This window comes from Hyla sarda, chromosome 4 (assembly GCF_029499605.1).
Source record: "Hyla sarda isolate aHylSar1 chromosome 4, aHylSar1.hap1, whole genome shotgun sequence".
In the NCBI taxonomy this organism is placed as follows: domain Eukaryota; kingdom Metazoa; phylum Chordata; class Amphibia; order Anura; family Hylidae; genus Hyla; species Hyla sarda.
In genome coordinates this window covers 90,276,417-90,301,531 of record NC_079192.1, presented here as the reverse complement: position 1 = coordinate 90,301,531, position 25,115 = coordinate 90,276,417, and the positions used below count along the sequence as shown (strand labels likewise).

The 25,115-nt window shown below is 47.9% G+C and overlaps 1 long non-coding RNA gene across 1 annotated transcript; it reads right to left on the bottom strand.

Moving 5' to 3' along the window:
- Window positions 1-10,689: 10,689 nt before the first annotated feature.
- LOC130368214 (uncharacterized) lies at window positions 10,690-11,423 on the bottom strand. The gene is made up of 3 exons (XR_008892367.1): window positions 11,351-11,423; window positions 11,086-11,250; window positions 10,690-10,982 (listed from the first exon to the last, which is right to left on the bottom strand). It is a non-coding gene; the product is annotated as an uncharacterized LOC130368214 (long non-coding RNA).
- Window positions 11,424-25,115: the final 13,692 nt, after the last annotated feature.

Genomic DNA, 25,115 nt, shown 5'->3' with positions numbered 1-25,115 from the left:
TCGTAAATTATTTAAGCTACCATTCCTGGTCTCTAAATATCACCCGTTGACTTGTCATCCCGAATTGCCTGTAACCATCCCTACACACACATTCACTTTGTGGGCACACCAGGGTCTATCTTCTGCATGCGATCTTATTGATAAACCCAACAAACGCTGGCTATCTCCTCAAACCTTATTGAACACCTTTCAACTGCCACCCTCCCATATATTCCCTTTAAATCAGTTATATTCTTTTTTTTCCTCACGCTTACGCAACCCTAAGATAGAAACACATGACCATGCCCTAGATTACCTTATTGGTTCGGTCCCTCATAAGCTGTCGATATCCTCCATATACGTGACACTTAAAAAGATGTTGATCAAGACGGACCCCTCTAAAATATTTGCTTCCTGGTCCAAATGGATCCCTGATGTGGATATCTCTGACTGTATATTACGTGGGTGGTCGATCATACGTAGGTGTGTCATTAATGAACGATGGCGAGAAACGTACTTTAAACTTGCTCATAGGGCGATCTATGGTTTTAACATCTTACCGACTCCCAATTTCCCGGATAGGATCACTGCCTGCCCCAAATGTTCCACTCCCCTAACTGACCTTTGGCATGGCGTTTGGACTTGCTCTCACATAGTACCCTACTGGAGAATACTGCTCACCTATATTACACAAACATGGAATGTGACTCTGTCTAACTCTCCAAGAGCTCTACTGTTTCATCAATTCAGACCACCTGACCACTCACGACACTCCCTACCGAAAGTACCCCAATTGGTCCATATTATACTATTGGTGGCATTGAGATGTATTTTTGATTCATGGCTGTCATCCTCACCACCTACTATTTTTATGGTGACTTCCCAAATGAAGCGTCTATGCAACCTCGATAGGCTTGACTCGGAGAGACATGAGACCACACGCACTACCAAATTCTTTGATAAGTGGGAAGTGTTTATTCTAGAGCATTATTCAACAGACGAAATTGCAGAAATAGTTAGGCCCTCCAGTTCCACTGAGTGGTACTGTTTGGGAGTCATCGGGTATACCTTGGGGGCCCTACAACTTCCATCATGAATACACCATTGCTATATCTGTCAAGGGGGTACACGTTTACAATGTTTATGCATACACGTTTGAATGGGATTCTTGAAGTGTGTAGCTCTACTGTTGATATGATGAAATACTGTTCTGACTACATATTGCTCATGTATCAGTCCATATGTCCACATGTCCTAATGACCCTATTTCACAGCTCTGTATCCAAATGGCGAATGTTTTGCTCTATCGTTGGATTTTTATACTGTTTTTCTTTTCTTTTTCTTGAAAAAGTGCACATGCATTAGCCCTCCACCAGGAAGAAGGATGGCAGACTTGATTTATTCAAAATAATTTTACACTCTTTCCCTAACTCCCCCTACAATTCTCCCTAATCCTATCCCTCCATTCAAACTAACCCTGTTCTCATCCTATCTCTATCCCTATAACACTGTCCCTAACCATAATAAAGGTACTCTACCTAAAAGGTCTAGTACCTAGGGCACATCAAAAGAAAACCCTCTCCATAGGAGAGAAGCCCTACTGTTACCAAGACTGCCATACTCCAAAGACCTGATCTTCCCGAGGTCACCGATGATGTTCCTACAGACCTCCAACTCGGAGAGGATTTTCTGTTGGGTCGACACTAAGCACCGTGCATTCCACGTGTAGTACCTAACCACTAAACTAACTAAGTATAAAGTGCCCCGATCTTGGCCACCCAGGTTCCTGAATGCCCCATAAGCCCAGGCCGGCAAGTTGATTCCAGCCGATGGAAGCACCCACCCTGTTGTAAACCCCTATATTAAAGGGACAATGAAGCAGGAAATGGTCCATGCTTTCCAGCGTGTCCCCGCACTCTTCTCGGGGACATCCCCGGTCATCAGAGTTCCTACACTTCAAATTGTCCCTCACATATAGCTTCCCCTGAAAACAGCGCCAGGCCAAGTCCCAAAACTTCTGGGGGATCCTTTTCATGTTTAAAAGGTACAACTCCATCCTCAGATCCCGACCTGGGCAGTCCCTGAGCGCCAGAGGCTTCTGGAAGTGGGTCAAGTCGTTTGTCAAGGAACTGCCTTGACTGGGTCCTGATCTCCCACACTCCCAGACCACACCGACGTATCGCCTTCAGAGTCGGGGTAGCATAAGCCGGAAGATATCCATGGGGCGTACGGAGGTCCTTCACTTGCCCTCCTGTCTCCGATTCCTGGAAGAAAGGCCGAAACCATTCCCTGCAGGAGAGTACCCACGGAGAAGCCCTCTCTGACCAGAGGTTTGAGATGTTAGCTTTCAAGAAGGTGTTGGTTAAGAACACCACAGGGTTTACCATAGATAAACCCCCTAGTCTCCTCGTGCGGTACGTAACCTCCCTCTTGACTAGGTTCATCCTGTTTCCCCATAACAGTTGGAAAAACAGGCTGTAGATCCTAGTGTAGTAAGCTTCTGGCAAGATACATACGCTGCCCAGATAGATAAACAAGGGGAGCAGGTACGATTTGATCAGGTGTACCCTTTCCCTGAGGGTCATAGACCAACCCTTCCATTGGTCCACCTTCTGAGCGGCATCCTGGAGCTTACCATCCCAGTTTTTGGTGGGATAATCATCCTGGCCGAATATGATGCCCAAAACTTTTGCTGACTCTTGGGGCCCTGGAAGGGTGTCCGGGAGATCAAACGTGGGATCTCCCCCTCCCAGCCAGAGACTCTCACACTTATCCCGGTTGATCTTAGACCCAGATGCCTCCGAGTAGCGGTCCACTTCCGACATCACCACGTCGACCTCCTCTCGCGAGGAGACAAAAATAGTGAAATCGTCAGCGTACGCCACCACTCTCTGGGCGACATCCAGCTCCGCCAGACTCATCCCGACTCCCGCCAACGGCCCACAATCTACCCTCCGGACGAAGGGATCGATCGCAAACACGTATAAAAGCAGGCTCAAAGGACAACCCTGACGGACTCCGGACCCCACCTCAAAAGAGCGGCCAGACCAACCGTTCACCAGTGGGAAACTCTCTGCCCCTGCATACAAGATCTTAAGCCAATTAACAAAAGTACTCGGTAAGCCATATCTCAGGAGGACGGACCAGAGGTACTCGTGGTTCACCCGATCAAACGCTTTGGCCTGATCCAGGGACAGCAAGTACCCCTTCCAGGAACCAGTACTACTCCGCTCCACTGCCTCCCTGACACTAAGGACCGCACTTAAGGTGCTTCGGCCTGGAACAGAGCAGTGCTGAGCCCCCGAAAGGAGCCGGGGTGCAAACTTCACCAGCCGATTAAACAGTATCTTAGCCAGAAGCTTACTGTCCGTATTGAGAAGAGCTATGTGCCTCCAATTCTCAATACGGCTGGGATCTTTACCCTTTGACAGAAGAATCAGGGCTGACCTCCTCATTGAATTCGGCAGAGTGCCCGAGGAGAGACACTCATTGAATACCTCAGTCAAGAGGGGAGCTAAAGACTCCTTAAAGGTCCTGTACCACTCGGATGTTAAGCCATCCGGACCTGGCGACTTCTTAGGGGCGAGCCCCTCGATCGCCAGTCTCACTTCCTCTTCCCTGATTTCTTCTGCCAAAACATCAAGAGAGGGGTCTACCCCTGGCTCAGGAATGGTTTCAGCCAGGAAAGCCGACATCTTGTCTTGATCTAGATCCTTCCTTCCCAAGAGGTGCGAGTAGAAGGATCTGACGACCTCTAAGATCCCTTGTCTGGACCGATTCAGAGATCCTGTACTATCAATCAGTCCTGAAATGACTTTACTACTCACTGACATCTTACAGTTTCTGTAAGGGTCAGGCAAGCGGTACTTCCCGAAATCCCTCTCAAAAACCAAAGATGCGTGCCTATCGTACTGACACCCCATCAGCAAGGATTTCACTCTGGAGATATCCTCACGGCTACCTCCAGTCGAGACAAGAAGCTCGAGTTTCCTCCTCAGACCCTGATACAGGCGATACCTGTTCAGGGACCTGAGGCTCGAGAGCTGGCGGAAGAACCCCGCAACCCGCTTCTTGAATATCTCCCACCACTCTGACTTACTACTACATAGGCCCAGTAAAGGTACCTGACTCTGAAGAAAATTCTCAAAGGACTGTCTTATCTCCGCTTCCTCCAGGAGGGACAAATTCAGCTTCCAAAACCTTTTCCCATCCGGGGGGTCTCTGAAACATTCAGGGAAAACAAAATCATACAGTGGTTGGAGAACTCCACCTCAACCACAGACACTGCGGAAGATACGGCTTCCTCCTTTAAATAAAACCTATCTATTCTAGACCTGCGACTACCTTGATGATAGGTGAAACCCATGTGGCTTGAGGGGCTCCGGATGTGGGCGTCCTCTAGGCGCGCTTCTCTAGCTATGCTAATCAGTGCCACACTATCGCAAGTCAGCGGACCATTGGAGCCTCTCCTATCTTGGGACCTCGTGACATTATTGAAGTCCCCTCCAAAGATCACTTGCCGACTCGTAAAAAGAAAGGGCTTAATCCTCATAAAGAGATCTTTACGGCCCCGCTTAGTTTGCGGGGCGTAGATGTTAATGAGCCGGAGCTCTTATCCCTTCATGAAGACATCTAAGATCAGGCACCTCCACATTTCTAACTCAATAACCCATCTGCATTCAACAGGAGCGGTAAAAAGGACCGCCACCCCACTATACGGCTCAGCCGCAAGAGACCAGTGGGAGGGACCACGCCTCCACTCTCTTCTGGCTTTTACCAGGGAGGCTAGATCTGACAACCTGGTCTCTTGTAAAAAGAAAATGTCGGCTTCAACACGGCCGAGAAAATCAAAGGCTGCGAATCTAGCCGTATCTGATTTTATGCTGGCACAGTTAATGGATGCCAACGTCAGTGGGGTGAGTGCCGCCATCCTGGGTGATTGAGTTAGATGGCCTCACCCCTTAAACCTTCTTCCTCTCCTTCCCTCCACCCCCATCTGAATCGGAGGAAGACCCTTTGCCTCTTTTTAAACTCAGGGATATATCCATCCCAGGAACTTTACCTTCAGCATCTGGTGTTACCTCAGCCCCTGAGGAAACTGCCCCAGAGGATGGAGGCTCAGCACCTCCTGGAGGCCGCACTGCCTCCGGACCCTCGAGAAGAGGAGGGGAGATGGTATCCCCAAGGGCCTCATATCGATTTGAAAGGACGATCAGAGGGTCAGAGACTGAGTTGTTCCTTCTATGGTCTGAGGCTACAACTGAAGAGGACGGCGCTGCCTTACTCTTACCCTTCTTCCTCCTCTTCTTCTTTTCCTGGCCACCATTTACTGTCTGCCCCTCCTTCTCCTCCTCATCCACAGTTTCGAATTCAGAGGCATGACTGGAGGAAGGAGCATCTTGACTTTCTTCCCTACGCAGTCTCCCTATCTTCTCATCCAGTTCGGCCCCACCCAAAGCCTCAGAGTTATTCTGACCTCCTTCTGAGCCAGTGTCTGGAGTGGGACCCCGAGCCACCCCTGGCACCTGGGCATTCTCAAGGGCCCTCTCCAACCTGCGCTTCTCCTCTCGCCTCCGCATAGAGGGGGTCTTAGGTTTTTCCTTCACTGGCTTTGGTGCCCCCTCTCCTCCACTAGTCCCCTCCCCCGCAGGGGCAACCGTTAGGCTCTCCCCAGCCGGGGCGGTCACAGTGTTAGAGAACGAGCGTGGACACCGGCTGAACGGGTGACCTAAGTCACCACACAAGTTACACCGATCTGCCCACAGGTGGCCGCCAGATGACCCACCGCACAGCAGAGGGCGCACATCTGCTGAGTGCAGTTGGCACTAAAGTGGTTTGGGTCACCACACCTGTGACACAGCCTCGGCTGCCCCTGGTAGAAGATCTGAATCCTGTCGCGTCCCAGAAAGACGGCCGAAGGGATGTGGGTGACCATGTTCCCTGAACGCCTGAGACGAAAGGAAAACGTCCAGGCCCCAGACCATATATTGTGCTCGTCAAAGTTCTTCCGGGGGACGTCCGTCACCTCCCCGTACCTGCCCAGCCAGGTCATAATGTCATAACAAGAAAGTGACTCGTTACGGGTCAAAACGGTCACTTTCTTTACCATACACTGGCGAGATACCGCTTTTACAGCGAAATCTCGCCATCCGGGCTCGTTTTTCATCAGCTCATAATTAGACCAAAAGAGATCTAGTTCTTCCGGCCTAACAAAGCTGACGTCAAACTCGGAGGAGCCGAAGGGGTGGATCAGGGCAAAGATGTCCCCAGCCCTGAAACCCATCTGGAAAAGAAGCTCCACCACCTTGCCCCTTTGGGGGCACGCATCTTCGCCTTTCCAGACCAAACGGGCCACATTCCTGCAACCTACCTCCTGCCCGGGTGTCTGGAGGGACCATACGGTCTCCCCATTCCTCTCTCGGAACGCTCCCAGACCATGTCTCTCCACCCAAAAAGACAGGCCCATCTCCTTTCCCTCTACCTGGAGCGTCCTTTCTCCTCTCTTTAGTGCCTCCAGGAGGAGCCGTTGCAACTGACCTTCACCAGATGCAGGAGGTAAAGATCCTACTGAACCCCCAGCCGCCACACTTGCATAACTCCTGACGACCGGGGGGGGGCAGCCGGACCAGACACCGTCCCTACATCCCCGCTTAGGCCACCTGTACTGCCACAAAAGCCACTCTTATTCCTACCATCCACACCACTACTACTACTTTCATTCGCAACACTACTCCTCCCATCTGCACCACTACCACTCCTCTCATTCACACCACTACCACCCCTCCTATTCACTCCATTATCACCACTCTTATTCACTTCACTGCCACTCCTCCCGATCACTCCACTACCACTCCTCCCATCTGCACCACTACCACTCCTCTCATTCACTCCACTATCACCACTCTCATTCACACCACTACCACTCCTCCCATCTACACCACTACCACTCCTCCCATCTGCACCACTACCACTCCTCCCATTTGCACCACTACCACTGCCACATACACCCCTCTTATCCACAGCACTACCTCTCCCATCTTTCACACACCTTGTATTAACATTGCTTTTATTGACAATATTTTTGGGATCAGCAGCTGCTTCACCCACTACCTCTGGGCTGGCCTGGACATGCTTTAGCTTGGCCTTTTTGTACATTTTCAGGTCACCGGCGGCTGCCATTGTCGGCGACCCTGACTCCTCCTCTATTCGAGATGTCACCGCCGACATCACCTCCCGAAGCTGAGGCTGCCCCTCCAGGCGCACCTCCACCACTCCTCCTGCCACTGATGCGCAGGGACTCCCCTCTCTCACAGGGGAGATCCCTGCAGTGCCTGCGCCACACACTGCGCCCAACCGCACGGGCTCAGCAGCAGGTTCTTACACCTGGACGCTCCCCCCCCTCTCAGGGGAGTGCCCCGCAGCACCGACACTACTAGCAGCGCCCAGGGGACCGCCCCCCGAGCAGAAGATCTCACCACACACCTCAGGCGCCTGGACACTCCCCCCCCTCTCAGAAAAGTGCCCCGCAGGGCTAGTAACATTGCTCACAATACTCGGGGAACCGCTCCCCTTGCAAACTGCCGCATAGCTATTGCCCACTATTAGCCCTTCCTGCTCTTCCCTACCAGCAGGACGCGTGACTGTAGCACCCGCGGCCATATTGGATGCAGCACTGTACCCCCCGTGCTGGTCCCGTTCCACAGCAGAAGCGGGATCTGGCAGGGTGGGGGGCCCAGCAGCCTGAACCAACATTTCAGGTGGCCCAGACTGCTGGATAGGAGAGAAAACAAACTTTATCTGCTCCTCAGCCTTTTTTTTCTTCTTCTTCTTTTTCTTCCTCTTCCTCTCCTCAGGGCCCAGGTCCTAGCCAAAACTGAAATTTTCCAGATGGGTGGGTGACTATTGCATCACTATGGCCCGCAAGAGCCCCCCACAGACCAGTCCACTGTCACCGCCATCATTACTGTCACTTTCCTCAGAGGTGGCTGGTAAGGCGACTTGGGCAGGGTTGATGTAATCCGCACTCGGGGTGACAGAGGTCTTAGGGGTACACAGGGTATCACACATCCCCCTCACTCTCATCACCCTCACTGCCGCCATCTCCCTCACCACCTTCCTCCATCTTCTCCTCCGTGACACACAAGCACTCTTCCTCCCCCTGACTATCCTCTTCCTCCTTCACAGGGGTCCGCATGGTTTTATAGCGGTCTTCATTCTTCAATTTTTCTTTAAACATGGCCGCTCCCGCTACAATCAGCATTCGGGCTCTCACCACCTTCTGCTCCTCTGCCTTCAGCTGACACACCCTGGCAGCAAACTTAGCCCTCATAGCCTTGGCAGAGTTATCTGTTTTGTAGCGAGCAAACCTCAGGTCTTCCCTTATGATTTTCAGCTTTTTCCCCAGCTGCTCATATTCTACTAGATTTGTCTGCATGCGGGAACCGAAAGTAGCTAGCGACTCCCTGGGACCCTTCACCCCTCATTGCTGGGGTTCCATAATATCAGACACAGTCCCCGAAGACATAATCATAAACTTCTTATCGGACGCCTTGCGGTTTCCAGCGACGGACGGGGGAGTGGGCTCCACATTACTGCGGAGCCTGCTGGATCTTCTCACCCTGTCCTGGGAATCGGCCGTAGCTCTCTCACTCCCACCCCCTGCCGGCCTAGTTCGAGGGGTGGAAGTCTGGGGCTCCATAGCAGGAGTCTCTCCCAAGGAAGCTGCCACCCTTCTGGGGAAATGGCTGTAGGAAACACTGCTACAATCCTCTCTCTCTGGAAAACTCTGGAAGTCAGACACACCCAACAGCTGCTGTGTTCCACAGGAAGTGCTCTCTGCTGACACCTCTGTCCATGTCAGGAACTGTCTGGAGTAGGAGAAGTTTACTATGGAGATTTGCTCCTACTCACAGAGAGCACTGTAGTCAGACCGAAAAGAACTATACAACTTCCTCTATAGCATACGGCAGCTGATAAGTACTGTAAGGATTAAGATTTTTAAGAAGTAATTTACAAATCTGTTTAACTTTCTGGCACCAGTTGATTTAAAAAAAAATTTAAAAAAAATTCCCCTGGAGTACCCCTTTTACGTAACACCTGTAAATTCTGTACTACGAATATCAGCAGCCACTGAAGAGAGAGGTCATCCAACAACTGAAGTCCCAAAAAAATGTGCCACTAAATCCCTCAAGCAACCGTTCAGCCCCAGTCCAGAACCATCTGACCGGACCACAGGGACCAGTGTGGAGGAGAACAGGGTCCAGGCTGTAAAATAGAAGAACACCGGAGCAGCCAGATACACTGACTCTAAGGCTGAGCCTCATACTTCTACCAAAGCTGCAGAGTTATAGGGGAACTGTAAAAATGAAAGTACTACAACCCCCAGTGTGGTCCGTCTGTGCCCCCCTAAGGGTCAGGGTCGGAGGAGGCACAGGTTGAACAGACACACTACAATGGGAGTTGTAGTACTGTAGTTGTTAAAGAAAAAAAAGATGTTTTCATCAGGTTGCCCACAGCAACCAATCAGATTGCTTCTTTCATTCTTGAGAAGACCTCTGAAAAATAAAAGAAGTGATCTGATTGGTTGCTAAGAGCAACTGGACAACATTTCCTCTCCACAGGTACATTTCCCCGATTGTCTTCATATTTAGGATGAGAATCTACTGACAAAGTGAGTAGCCAACCATTTCTGGGCATAAAACTCTGTAAGAGACAGCAGTCTGGGGGCGTCTGTGGTGGACATGAAGGAAGGGGGGGGGGTCCAGGGTAATTGAGATTTGACGTCTGCAGCGAGCGCTTCTCACTGAGCGACGGGTCTCATCCCAGGTATTGCAGGGGGACCCCCCACGATCAGCTACTTATCCCATAACCCATGGATAGTGGATAAGTTAATTTTTGCCATAGTTCTCCTTTAATTGGCCAGAACACACCCAAAATCGGTCCCAGCCAAACATTGCTTCGTCTCCTGTCATTTCTCCCAGCTGTTCTTTTTCTACCTGCTTGTAAGGCATGCCTACACTCTCTAATTCCTTAAAGTGGTACTCTGCCCCTAGATATCTTATTCCCTACCTTAAAGATAGGACAAAAGATGACTGATCACTGGGACCCCCGCGATCTTCATGTAGCACCCGGAGTTCTGAATAATATATTTAGAACTCTGGGTTCTCGTGGTGCGGGTCGTGACCTCACGCCACACCCTTTCCATTTATGTCTATGGGAGGTGGTGTGATGTCAAAAGAAGGTGTGGCATGATGTCACGAATTCTGCCACAGGAACCAGTGATCTAAACATACTATTTAGAATTTTGGTTGCTGCATAGAGATTGCTGGGGTCCCAGCAGCAGGATCCCCTTGATCAGACATCTTATCCCCTATCCTTTACATAGGGGATAAGATATCTAGAGGCGGAGTACCCCTTTAAGGGACAGTTCATGTACCCAAAAGTTGATCCTTTGCAACCGTATGACCCCTAGCAAGTTCCCTGCATGAGTCCCATTCATCAGAAAAAGGCTTGTGCATGGAACTTGCTGGGTGTTCTACGTTTGCCTCATAAACTGCACCACCCAGCACCAGTTGCCTCTCTCCGCACCGCATTATGCAGATCGTGCAGGAGAGCAGCTTTGGTCATCCATGTTTTGCTAACTCTATTTTCACACACAGAAATAAATAAATGAGTCGAACAAGTCAAAGAACAGTTTAAAAAAAAGGGGAACTTTATTTATAATTTATTAAAATGTTTGTGTAGGGTATTTTTTGTAACCTCCCATCACTCACAAAGAGCGTACAGTAACTAATACTCAGGACAGGAAAAACCTCCAGAGGGGAGGAAACCTGTAGGGAATCCATGGCTACTGTATGGCCCTTCCTCTGGGCATACTAAAGGAGGTTACCTCTATAATTTGGGCAAATGTTTCTGTGTATGTGCATGATTCCTAGGCCTGTGCCTTCATCCAACGTCTTGCTGTAGGTCCCGAAATGCTACTCCATGTCCTGGAAATAGTGCATCTAAGATAGGGGACAAAAAAAGATAGATTATTTACATGTTTATCATAGAAATACACATGGAACTGCAATAAAGACCTTTTGGACAAAACAATGTAATACTTACCAGTCACAGTCATGTGCATGACTTTGCATTCCCGTGTCCCTACACAGTGTCCAGCACCGGCCCCTCACTGATGAACAGGACCAGTGTTATTTCTGGGGCTATGCCTTCATCCAACGTCTTGCTGTAGGTCCAGAAATGCTACTCCATGTCCTGGAGATAGTGCATCTAAGATAAGAAAAAAAAGATAACTTATTTACATGTTTATCATAGAAATACACATGGAACTGCACTAAAGATCTTTTGGACACAACAATGTAACACTTACCAGTCACAGTCATGTGTATGACTTTGCATTCCCGCGTCCCTACACAGTGTCCAGCACCGGCCCCTCACTGATGGAGAATGAACAGGAGCAGTGTTATTTCTGCTCAGTGCTGCTCTTTGGTGGACAATGGTTATGACATCACATGTGTGACACGCTGTTACCTCCTGGGAGTTCTATTTCAGTAGTGCTGCTCTCTGATTGGCTGAAAATCAAAAAAGCTTTCTAATATATTCTGTATGACTGTTATCTAAGGTTTTTGACAAATTTTATTAAAATGGCACCACTCCCTGTGGGTGCGTTATATTTGTTTCTCCTAACCAGACATTCTGTATATGTAATATCATTTGGTGGCCCCAACAGCCTGGGCCCATAGGTTTCTTACATAGATCAATGCTACTCCGGTAGGCTCAATGAGCAGCACTGGCCGCCGGGACGTCTGACGAGTGACGTCCCTGACGTTGTGGTCTGGAGCGAAGGATGTCACTAGCCAGACGTCCCAGCAGCCATTGATTTAAAGTGGTCGTGGTCGTAGAGATTTATCAAAACCAGGGAAGAGGGAAAGTGGACCAGTTGCCCATAGCAACCAATCAGGTAGTTTCTTTCATTTTTAAAAAGGCCTCTGAAAAGTGAAAGAAGCAATCTGATTGGTTGCTATGGGCAACTGGTCCACTTGACCCTTGCACAGGTTTTCAAACATCTGTCCCAATGTGTATTATTATTATCATCATCATTATTATTATTATTATTATAGGAAGTGTTTTTTCTTTGGTGTTTTTTTTCCCTCTGGCTTTTCTAATTACAAGTCATGTGATTCTTTCATCATTTCACTGAAGGATTTCTATAGAAAAATAATAGTGAGAAAATACCCCCCCCCCCCCCAAAAAATAAAAAAAAAACATGCTCTCGGCATCCCACAGATTTGATAGCCTAAAAACACCATAAAAGGATGAAGAAACCCCCATTAGTGTCTGGTGTTTCATATTACCCTATTGATTCCAACCTAACATGTGCCCGCAGCGAGCATGGTGTTTTTTATGACAAACACGCCAAGTGTAATCCCAGCTGAAATGAATGTTTTCACAATAGGTGTGAACAGGCTGCAGGCTGTGCTAGATATATTTGCATAGTTGCGGCATACAGCACGTGCAGCATTTATGTGGCAGCTTTCCAGCTGGCATATATGGCTTTCTGTGCTGGTGAATGCAGCGGGCACTTACTGGCGTTTTTTTCCTAGCTGCACAGTTTTGCACCACAACCACTCCGGTTGGGACCAGGCTGACCGATCTAATGACCAAGATGCCCTAGTGAACGGCTTTCTTTCTGTGAAAGTTCTGGCGAACTACAATGCTCAGAAGAGGAGGAGCGCCATTGAGCTTTTGGAAAGAGAATTAGTTTGGAATGGTCAGGGCCATGTGCGTTTACAAAGCCCCCCGTGGTGCCAGAACAGTGGACCCCCCCACATGCGACCCCATTTTGGAAACTACACCCCTCACAGAATTTAATAAGGGGTGCAGTGAGTATTTACACCCCACAGATCTTTGGAACAGTGGGCTGTGCAAATGAAAAATTTAATTTTTCATTTTTACGGACCACTGTTCCAAAAATCTGTCAGACACCTGTGGGGCGTAAATTCTCAATGTACCCCTTATTACATTACGTGAGGGGTGTAGTTTCCAAAATGGAAATCACATGTGTCCGGGGTCCATTGTTCTGGCACTATGGGGGCTTTGTAAACACATGTGGCCTTCAATTCCGGACAAATTTTCTCTACAAAATACCAATGGCGCTCCTTCTCTTCTGAGCATTGTAGTTCACCCGCAGAGCACTTTAAATTCACATATGGGGTGTGTTCTTACTCAGAAGAGATGGGGTTACAAATTTGGGGGGGCTTTTTTCCTATTTTCCCTTGTGAAAATGAAAATTTTAGGGTAACACCAGCATTTTAGTGAAAAAATATATATTTTTTCATTTTCCCATCCAACTTTAATGAAAATTCGTCAAACACCTGTGGGGTGTTCATGCTCATTATACCCCTTGTCACGTTCGGTGAGGGGTGTAGTTTCCAAAATAGGGTCACATGTGGGTATTTATTTTTTTGCGTTTGTCAGAACCGCTGTACAATCAGCCACCCCTGTGCAAATCACCAATTTAGGCCTCAAATGTACATGGTGCGCTCTCATTCCTGAGCCTTGTTGTGAGCCCGCAGAGCATTTTACGCTCACATCTGGGGTCTTTCCGTACTTAGGAGAAATTGCGTTACAAATTTTGGGGGTCTTTTTTTCCTTTTACCGCTTGTGGAAATAAAAAGTATGGGGCAACACCAGCATGTCAGTGTAATTTTTTTTTTTTTTTTACACTAACAGGCTGGTGTAGCCCCCAACTTTTCCTTTTCACAAGTGGTAAAAGGAAAGAAAGACCCGCAAAATTTGTAGTGCAATTTCTCCCGAGTACGGAGATACCCCATATGTGGCCCTAAACTGTTTCCTTGAAATACGACAGGGCTCCGAAGTGAGAGAGCGCCATGCGCATTTGAGGACTAAATTAGGGATTGCACAGGGGTGGACATAGGGGTATTCTACGCCAGTGATTCCCAAACAGGGTGCCTCCAGCTGTTGCTAAACTCTCAGCATGCCTGGACAGTTAGTGGCTGTCCAGAAATGCTGGGAGTTGTTGTTTTGCAACAGCTGGAGGCTCCGTTTTGGAAACCCTGCCGTACAAGACGTTTTTAATTTTTTATTGGGGGGGGACAGTGTAAGGGGGTGTACAAGTAGTGTTTTACCCTTTATTATGTGTTAGTGTAGTGTAGTGTTTTTAGGGTACATTCACACTGGCGTGCTACGGTGAATTTCCCGCTAGGAGTTTGCGCTGCAGCGAAAAATTTGCCGCAGCCCAAACTTGAAGCAGGAAATTTACTGTAAACCTGTTTGTGTGAATGTACCCTGTACATTCACATGGGGGGGGGCAAACCTCCAGCTGTTTCAAAACTACAACTCCCAGCATGTACTGACAGACCGTGCATGCTGGTAGTTGTACTTTTGCAACAGCTGGAGGCACACTGGTTGGAAAACCTTCAGTTAGGTTCTGTTACCTAACTCAGTATTTTCCAATCAGTGTGCCTCAAGCTGTTGCAAAACTACAACTCCCAGCATGTACTAATCACCGAAGGGCATGCTGGGAGATGTAGTTATGCAACAGCTGGAGGTACCCAACTACAATTCCCAGCATGCCGAGACAGCTGTTTGCTTTCTGGGCATGCTGGGGATTGCAGTTTTGCAACATCTGGAGAGCTACAGTTTTTAAACCACTGCACAGTGATCTCCAAACTGTGGACCTCCAGATGTTGCAAAACTACAACTCCCAGCATGCCCAGACAACAAACAGCTATGTGGGCATGCTAGGAGTTGTAGCTTTGCAAGATCTGGAGGGATATAGTTTAGAGACCACTGTATAGTGGTCTCAAACTGCAGCACTCCAGCTGCTGCAAAACTACATATTCCAGCATGCTCAAACAGCTGTCTGGGCATGCTGGGAGTTGCAGTTTTGCAACATCTGGAGGGCTACAGTTAGAGACCACAGTCTCAGACTGTAGCCCTCCAGATCAACTTACCGGCTTCTGTAGGATCCCGGGAGCCGTCCTCTTCAGAAGCACGTTACGCCGCCCGCCGATCAACGTCGCCGCAGCCTCCGGACGGGTAGGTGGACGTCGGCGCCCGGTCCCCTTCGGTTCCCCGTTCTGGGTGGGCAGGACGGGGAAAACGAAAGTTAACCCCCCTGCCCCCGGTCTGCTATTGGTCGTCGCCTCTGACGATCAATAGCAGACCAATGGCAGGGATAGGAGGGGTGGCAACCCTGCCACCTCACTCCTATGCCTACAGGGGGATCGTGGGTGTCTTAGACAACCGCAATCCCCCTTCTATTCCAGGTCACCGGGTCACAATAGACCCGTATGACCCGGAATCGGCGCAAATCGCAAGTGTGAATTCACTTGCGATTTGCGCCTATCACCGATGGAGGGGGGGTCTGATTCATATCAGCAGTCAACCCGGCCCGGTCCCCGCCCGGCGCGCGGCGGGGACTGAAATTCCCACGGGCGTATGGATACGCCCTGGGTCCTTAAGTACCAGGACGTCAAAGCTTATCCATACGCCCTAGGTCCTTAAGTGGTTAAACACTAACCTTGAGGTTGGGGAAATTTGCCAGATTTGTAAATTATTTCTATTTAAAAATCTTAATCCTTCCAATACTTATCAGCTGCTGTATTCTACAGAGGAAGTTATTTTCTTTTTGGATTTCTTTCCAATCTGACCACAGTGCTCTCTGCTGACACTCTTTTTATTAGAAAAATACAAAACTTATTAAATACAAAACACAAAGCAAGCTTAACCAGCTATAACATAAATAAGAAATACTCTAGAACCAAAAACAAAACCTCATAAACAAAACCCTGCCTAACCGGCCAGCCCAGCTTTACTAAGATACTAAAATACTAAGATATTAACCCCTTCCCGCAGAATGTCATATATAAACGTCGGGTTGTGCAGTGCGTTCGCGCATCCCAACGTTTATAAATGACATTCAGTTAACCCGGCGATGCGCAGCATTGCACGGGTTAACTGGCAGAAGTCCCGCTGTTTCCAGCAGGGGACAACTTCTGCTTCACCCCCAGGACCATCCATTGATGGTCCTGGTCAGCGATCACTGTGATTGGTCCAATGTGGACCAATCACAGTGATCTAGGGTGAAAGTTCAGATCCCCCGCGGCATTGGTGGGGGTACACGCGGGGACCGGCGGCCTTACCCGAACCAGCAGCGGGACCGAGGAGCAGCGCGGGACCGGCCACGTGGACGAGCAGCGACAGGACCGGCAGGTAAGTACATGGTCCTCAGAAGCAGCAGTGAAGATCTTCACTGCTGCTTCTAGGAGTCTGAAAACTACAACTCCCAGCATGCCTAGACAGCCTTTGGCTGTCTGGGCATGCTGGGAGTTGTAGTTTTGCAACATCTGGAGGGCCCCAGTTTGGAGACCATTGTATAATGGTCTCCAATCTGTGCTCTTCCAGCTGTTGCAAAACTACAACTCCCAGTATGCACTGACTGTCCATGAATGCTGGGAGTTTTAGTTCAGCAACATCTGGCCCTTCAGATGTTGCCGAACTACAACTCCCAGCATGCCCTTCAGCTGTCTGGGCATGCTGGGAGTTGTAGTTTTGCAACAACTGGAGACACACTGGTTGGGAAACATTGTCTGTTTCTAACTCAGTGTTTCCTAACCTGTGTGCCTCCAGCTGTTGCAAAACTATAACTCCCAGCATGCAGTATGCAACAGACCATGCATGCTGGGAGTTGTGGTTTTGCAACAGCTGGTGCACCCCCCCCCCCCCCCCCCCCCCTGTGAATGTACAGGGTACATTCACATGGGCGAGGCTTTTACAGTGGGTTTCTCGCTGCAAGTTTGAGATGCAGCAAATTTTGCGCTGGGAAACTCGCTGTAATCCCCCGCCCATGTGACTGTACCCTAAAAACACTACACTACACCAACACAAAATAAAATAAAAAGTTAAAAACACTACATATACACATACCCCTACACAGCCCCCCTCCCCCGATAAGAACGTCCGGTACACCACTGCTTCCAAAGCAGAGCCTCCAGCTGTTGAAAAACAACAACTCTCAGTATTGCCGGACAGCCGTTAACTGTCCACGCATGCTGGGAGTTTTGCAACAGCTGGAGGCACCCTGTTTGGGAATCACTGGCGTAGAATACCCTATGTCCACCCCTATGCAAATCCCTAATTTAGGCCTCAAATGCACATGGCACTCTCACTTTGGAGCCCTGTCGTATTTCAAGGCAACAGTTTAGGGTCACATATGGGGTATCGCCGTACTCGGGAGAAATTGCGTTACAAGGTTTGGGGGGTATTTTCTTCTTTAACCCTTCATGAAAAGGAAATGTTGGGGTCTACACCAGAATGTTAGTGTAAAAATTTTTAATTTTTTACACTAACATGCTGATGTTGCCCTATACTTTACATTTTCACAAGAGGTAAAAGGGAAAAAAAGCCCCCCAAAATTTGTAACACAATTTCTCCTGACTACGGAGATACTCCATATGTGGGCGCAAAGTGCTCTGGGGGCGCACAACAAGGCCCAGAAGGGAGAGCGCACCATGTACATTTGAGGTGATTTGCACAGGGGTGGCTGATTGTTACAGCAGTTTTGACAAACGCAAAAAAAAAAAAAACCCCACATGTGACCCCATTTCGGAAACGACACCCCTCAGGGAATGTAATGAGGGGTGCAGTGAGAATTTACCCCCCACAGGTGTCTGACGGATCTTTGGAACAGTGGTCCGTGAAAATGAAAACTTGTACAGCCCACTGTTCCAAAGATCTGTCAGACACCAGTGGGGGGCAAATGCTCACTGTACCCCTTGTTACGTTCCTCAAGGGGTCTAGTTTCCAAAATGGTATGCCATGTGGTTTTTTTTGCTGTCCTGGCACCATAGGGGCTTCCTAAATGCGACATGCTCCCCGAGCAAAATTTGCTCTCAAAAAGCCAAATATGACTCCTTCTCTTCTGAGCATTGTAGTTCGCCTATAGTGCACTTCAGGTCAACTTATGGGGTACCTCCATACTCAGAAGAGATGGGGTTACAAATTTTGGGGGGTATTTTCACATATTAACCCTTGCAAAAATGTGAAATTTGGGGGGAAACACACATTTTAGTGGAAATTTTTTTTTTTTTACATATGCAAAAGTCGTGAAACACCTGTGGGGTATTAAGGCTCACTTTATTCCTTATTACGCTCCTCAAGGGGTCTAGTTTCCAAAATGGTATGCCATGTGTTTTTTTTTTTTTGCTGTTCTGGCACCATAGGGGCTTCCTAAATGCGACATGCCCCCCGAGCAAAATTTGCTCTCAAAAAGCCAAATATGACTCCTTCTCTTCTGAGCATTGTAGTTCGCCCATAGTGCACTTCAGGTCAACTTATGGGGTACCTCCATACTCAGAGGAGAAGGGGTTACAAATATTGTGGGGGATTTCCTGCTATTTACCCTTGGGAAAATGTGAAATTTGGGGGGAAACACACATTTTAGTGAAAAAAAATATTTTTTTTTTACATATGCAAAAGTCGTGAAACACCTGTGGGGTATTAAGGCTCACTTTATTCCTTATTATGTTCCTCAAGGGGTCTAGTTTCCAAAATGGTATGCCATGTGTTTTTTTTTTGCTGTTCTGGCACCATAGGGGCTTCCTAAATGCGACAAAATTTGCTCTCAAAAAGCCAAATATGACTCCTTCTCTTCTGAGCATTGTAGTTCGCCCGTAGTGTACTTCAGGTCAACTTATGGGTTACCTCCATACTCAGAAGAGAAGGGGTTACAAATATTGGGGGGTATTTCCTGCTATTAACCCTTGGAAAAATGTGAAATTTGGGCGGAAATACACATTTTAGTGAAAAAAAATAATTATTTTTTTACATATGCAAAAGTCGTGAAACACCTGTGGGGTATTAAGGCTCACTTTATTCCTTGTTATGTTCCTCAAGGGGTCTAGTTTCCAAAATGGTATGCCATGTGAGTTTTTTTTTGCTGTTCTGGCACCATAGGGGCTTCCTAAATGCAACATGCCCCCCAAAAACCATTTCAGAAAAACATACTCTCCAAAATCCCCTTGTAGCTCTTTCCCTTCTGAGCCCTCTACTGCGCCCGCCGAACACTTTACATACACATGATGTATGTGCTTACTCAAGAGAAATTGGGCTACAAATATAAGTATACATTTTCTCCTTTTACCCCTTGTAAAAATTCAAAAATTGGGTCTACAAGAACATGCGAGTGTAAAAAATGAAGATTGGAATTTTCTCCTTCAATTTGCTTCTATTCCTGTGAAACACCTAAAGTGTTAAAATGATGGCTGAATGTCATTTTGAATACTTTGGGGGTGCAGTTTTTATAATGGGGTCTTTTGAGGGGTATTTCTAATATGAAGACCCTTCAAATCCACTTCAAACCTGAACTGGTCCCTGAAAAATAGTGAGTTTGAAAATTTTGGGAAAAATTGGAAAATTGCTGCTGAACTTTGAAGCCCTCTGGTGTCTTACAAAAGTAAAAACTCGTCACTTCTATGATGCAAACATAAAGTAGACATATTGTATATGTGAATAAAAAATTTTTTTATTTGTAATATACATTTTCCTTACAAGCAGAGAGCTTCAAAGTTAGAAAAATGCAAAATTTTCTAATTTTTCATCAAATTTTAGGATTTTTCACAAGGAAAGGATGCAAGTTACCACAAAAATGTACCACCATGTTAAAGTAGAATATGTCACAAAACACAATCTCGGAATCAGAATGATAACTAAAAGCATTCCAGAGTTATTAATGTTTAAAGTGACAGTGGTCAGATGTTCAAAAAACGCTCTGGTCCTTAAGGCCAAAATGGGCTTGGTCCTGAAGGGGTTAAAATATGCCCAAAATATCTAATCAAACACTCACATGCTTACCGAAAATGAACATAAGAAAAATAAATAAATAAATAAAAAAGCACAACTTGGCTTGTCAAAATATAAACATAAAAGTTATCATTACCCGACTATAACTCAAAACCATCCATACTTGGGAACACGCAACAAGAAAACTAAACAGAAAAGTAGCAAGCACACCTAAAAAAAATAAAAATGAATAAATAAATAAAACATTTTTTTTTTATATATTTTTTAATTTATTTTTTACATTTTTTATATTTTTTTAATCTATCTATATATATTTTTTTTCTCATATATTAAAATAATAAATAAATAAATAAATTTAAAAAAATTACAAAAAAAAATGTATATTGTAATAATAATAATAATAATAAAAATAATCAAAATAATCATATCACACATACATTCACTTACAAAACGTCCAAAGTAACTGGATCCTCTATCCGGGACTAATGAAAATACCAAAGAAAACATAAAACAGACCAAATAACTGAAATAAACAAAATAAACCACATATAAACACAACAACTGGTCCGGCTACCATAACGCTATAACATGAAACAATATGAAACAATATAGATATAACACAATTGTTACGCCGAGCGCTCCGGGTCCCCGCTCCTCCCCGGAGCGCTCGCTACACTCTCGTTACTGCAGCGCTCCGGTCAGATCCACTGACCCGGGGCGCTGCGATACCGCCTCCAGCCGGGATGCGATTCGCGATGCGGGTGGCGCCCGCTCGCGATGCGCACCCCAGCTCCCGTACCTGACTCGCTCTCCGTCGGTCCTGTCCCGGCGCGCGCGGCCCCGCTCCCTAGGGCGCGCGCGCGCCGGGTCTTTGCGATTTAAAGGGCCACTGCGCCGCTGATTGGCGCAGTGGTTCTAATTAGTGTGTTCACCTGTGCACTCCTTATTTATACCTCACTTCCCCTGCACTCCCTCGCCGGATCTTGTTGCCATTGTGCCAGTGAAAGCGTTTCCTTGTGTGTTCCTAGCCTGTGTTCCAGACCTCCTGCCGTTGCCCCTGACTACGATCCTTGCTGCCTGCCCCGACCTTCTGCTACGTCCGACCTTGCTTCTGTCTACTCCCTTGTACCGCGCCTATCTTCAGCAGTCAGAGAGGTTGAGCCGTTGCTAGTGGATACGACCTGGTCACTACCGCCGCAGCAAGACCATCCCGCTTTGCGGCGGGCTCTGGTGAAAACCAGTAGTGACTTAGAACCGATCCACTAGCACGGTCCACGCCAATCCCTCTCTGGCACAGAGGATCCACTACCTGCCAGCCGGCATCGTGTCAGTAGATCCGGCCATGGATCCCGCTGAAGTTCCTCTGCCAGTTGTCGCCGACCTCACCACAGTGGTCGCCCAGCAGTCACAACAGATAGCGCAACAAGGCCAACAGCTGTCTCAACTGACCGTGATGCTACAGCAGCTACTACCACAGCTTCAGCAATCATCTCCTCCGCCAGCTCCTGCACCTCCTCCGCAGCGAGTGGCCGCTTCTGGTCTACGACTATCCTTGCCGGATAAATTTGATGGGGACTCTAAATTCTGCCGTGGCTTTCTTTCCCAATGTTCCCTGCACTTGGAGATGATGTCGGACCAGTTTCCTACTGAAAGGTCTAAGGTGGCTTTCGTAGTCAGCCTTCTGTCTGGAAAAGCTCTGTCATGGGCCACACCGCTCTGGGACCGCAATGACCCCGTCACTGCCTCTATACACTCCTTCTTCTCGGAAATTCGAAGTGTCTTTGAGGAACCTGCCCGAGCCTCTTCTGCTGAGACTGCCCTGTTGAACCTGGTCCAGGGTAATTCTTCCGTTGGCGAGTACGCCGTACAATTCCGTACTCTTGCTTCAGAACTATCCTGGAATAATGAGGCCCTCTGCGCGACCTTTAAAAAAGGCCTATCCAGCAACATTAAAGATGTTCTGGCCGCACGAGAAATCCCTGCTAACCTACATGAACTCATTCATCTAGCCACTCGCATTGACATGCGTTTTTCCGAAAGGCGTCAGGAGCTCCGCCAGGATATGGACTTTGTTCGCACGAGGCGTTTTTTCTCCCCGGCTCCTCTCTCCTCTGGTCCCCTGCAATCCGTTCCTGTGCCTCCCGCCGTGGAGGCTATGCAGGTCGACCGGTCTCGCCTGACACCTCAAGAGAGGACACGACGCCGCATGGAGAATCTCTGCCTGTACTGTGCCAGTACCGAACACTTCCTGAAGGATTGTCCTATCCGTCCTCCCCGCCTGGAAAGACGTACGCTGACTCCGCACAAAGGTGAGACAGTCCTTGATGTCAACTCGGCTTCTCCACGTCTTACTGTGCCTGTGCGGATATCTGCCTCTGCCTTCTCCTTCTCTACTATGGCCTTCTTGGATTCCGGATCTGCAGGAAATTTTATTTTGGCCTCTCTCGTCAACAGGTTCAACATCCCGGTGACCAGTCTCGCCAGACCCCTCTACATCAATTGTGTAAACAATGAAAGATTGGACTGTACCATACGTTTCCGCACGGAGCCCCTTCTAATGTGCATCGGACCTCATCACGAGAAAATTGAATTTTTGGTCCTCCCCAATTGCACTTCCGAAATTCTTCTTGGACTACCCTGGCTTCAACTCCATTCCCCAACCCTGGATTGGTCCACTGGGGAGATCAAGAGTTGGGGGCCCTCTTGTTTCAAGGACTGCCTAAAACCGGTTCCCAGTACCCCTTGCCGTGACTCTGTGGTTCCCCCTGTAACCGGTCTCCCTAAGGCCTATATGGACTTTGCGGATGTTTTTTGCAAAAAACAAGCTGAGACTCTACCTCCTCACAGGCCTTATGATTGTCCTATTGACCTCCTCCCGGGCACTACTCCACCCCGGGGCAGAATTTATCCTCTGTCCGCCCCAGAGACTCTTGCTATGTCTGAGTACATCCAGGAAAATTTAAAAAAGGGCTTTATCCGTAAATCCTCCTCTCCTGCCGGAGCCGGATTTTTCTTTGTGTCCAAAAAAGATGGCTCTCTACGTCCTTGCATTGACTACCGCGGTCTTAATAAAATCACGGTAAAGAACCGCTACCCCCTACCTCTCATCTCTGAACTCTTTGATCGCCTCCAAGGTGCCCACATCTTTACCAAACTGGACTTAAGAGGTGCTTATAATCTCATCCGCATCAGAGAAGGGGATGAATGGAAAACGGCATTTAACACTAGAGATGGACACTTTGAGTATCTGGTCATGCCCTTTGGCCTGTGCAACGCCCCTGCCGTCTTCCAAGACTTTGTTAATGAAATTTTTCGTGATCTCTTATACTCCTGTGTTGTTGTATATCTGGACGATATCCTGATTTTTTCTGCCAATCTAGAAGAACACCGCCAGCATGTCCGTATGGTTCTTCAGAGACTTCGTGACAATCAACTTTATGCCAAGATAGAGAAATGTCTGTTTGAATGCCAATCTCTTCCTTTCCTAGGATACTTGGTCTCTGGCCAGGGACTACAAATGGATCCAGACAAACTCTCTGCCGTCTTAGATTGGCCACGCCCCTCCGGACTCCGTGCTATCCAAAGTTTTTTGGGGTTCGCCAATTATTACAGGCAATTTATTCCACATTTTTCTACTGTTGTGGCTCCTATCGTGGCTTTAACCAAAAAAAATGCCAATCCCAAGTCATGGCCTCCTCAAGCGGAAGACGCCTTTAAACGGCTCAAGTCTGCCTTTTCTTCGGCTCCCGTGCTCTCCAGACCTGACCCATCTAAACCCTTCCTATTGGAGGTTGATGCCTCCTCAGTAGGAGCTGGAGCGGTCCTTCTACAAAAAAATTCTTCCGGGCATGCTGTTACTTGTGGTTTTTTTTCTAGGACCTTCTCTCCGGCGGAGAGGAACTACTCCATCGGGGATCGAGAGCTTCTAGCCATTAAATTAGCACTTGAGGAATGGAGGCATCTGCTGGAGGGATCAAGATTTCCAATTATTATTTACACCGATCACAAGAACCTCTCCTATCTCCAATCTGCCCAACGGCTGAATCCTCGCCAGGCCAGGTGGTCTCTGTTCTTTGCCCGATTTAATTTTGAAATTCACTTTCGGCCTGCCGATAAGAACATTAGGGCCGATGCTCTCTCTCGTTCCTCGGATGCCTCGGAAGTTGAACTCTCTCCGCAACACATCATTCCTCCTGACTGCCTGATTTCCACTTCTCCAGCCTCCATCAGACAAACTCCTCCAGGAAAGACCTTCGTCTCTCCACGCCAACGCCTCGGAATCCTCAAATGGGGTCACTCCTCCCATCTCGCAGGTCATGCAGGCATCAAGAAATCTGTGCAACTCATCTCTCGCTTCTATTGGTGGCCGACTCTGGAGACGGATGTCGTGGACTTTGTGCGAGCCTGCACTGTCTGTGCCCGGGATAAGACTCCTCGCCAGAAGCCCGCTGGTTTTCTTCATCCTCTGCCTGTCCCCGAACAGCCTTGGTCCCTGATTGGTATGGATTTTATTACAGACTTACCCCCATCCCGTGGCAACACTGTTGTTTGGGTGGTCGTTGATCGATTCTCCAAAATGGCACATTTCATCCCTCTTCCTGGTCTTCCTTCAGCGCCTCAGTTGGCTAAACAATTTTTTGTACACATTTTTCGTCTTCACGGGTTGCCCACGCAGATCGTCTCGGATAGAGGCGTCCAATTCGTGTCAAAATTCTGGAGGGCTCTCTGTAAACAACTCAAGATTAAATTAAACTTTTCTTCTGCATATCATCCTCAATCCAATGGACAAGTAGAAAGAATTAACCAGGTCTTGGGTGATTATTTACGACATTTTGTTTCCTCCCGCCAGGATGATTGGGCAGATCTTCTACCATGGGCCGAATTCTCGTATAACTTCAGAATCTCTGAATCTTCCTCCAAATCCCTATTTTTCGTGGTGTACGGCCGTCACCCTCTTCCTCCCCTCCCTACCCCCTTGCCCTCTGGTCTGCCCGCTGTGGATGAAATTTCTCGTGATCTTTCCACCATATGGAGAGAGACCCAAAATTCTCTCTTACAGGCTTCATCACGCATGAAGAAGTTTGCTGATAAGAAAAGAAGAGCTCCTCCCATTTTTTCTCCTGGAGACAAGGTATGGCTCTCCGCTAAATATGTCCGCTTCCGTGTCCCTAGCTACAAGTTGGGACCACGCTATCTTGGTCCTTTCAAAATTTTGTGCCAGATTAATCCTGTCTCTTACAAACTTCTTCTTCCTCCTTCTCTTCGTATTCCTAATGCCTTTCACGTTTCTCTTCTTAAACCACTTATCA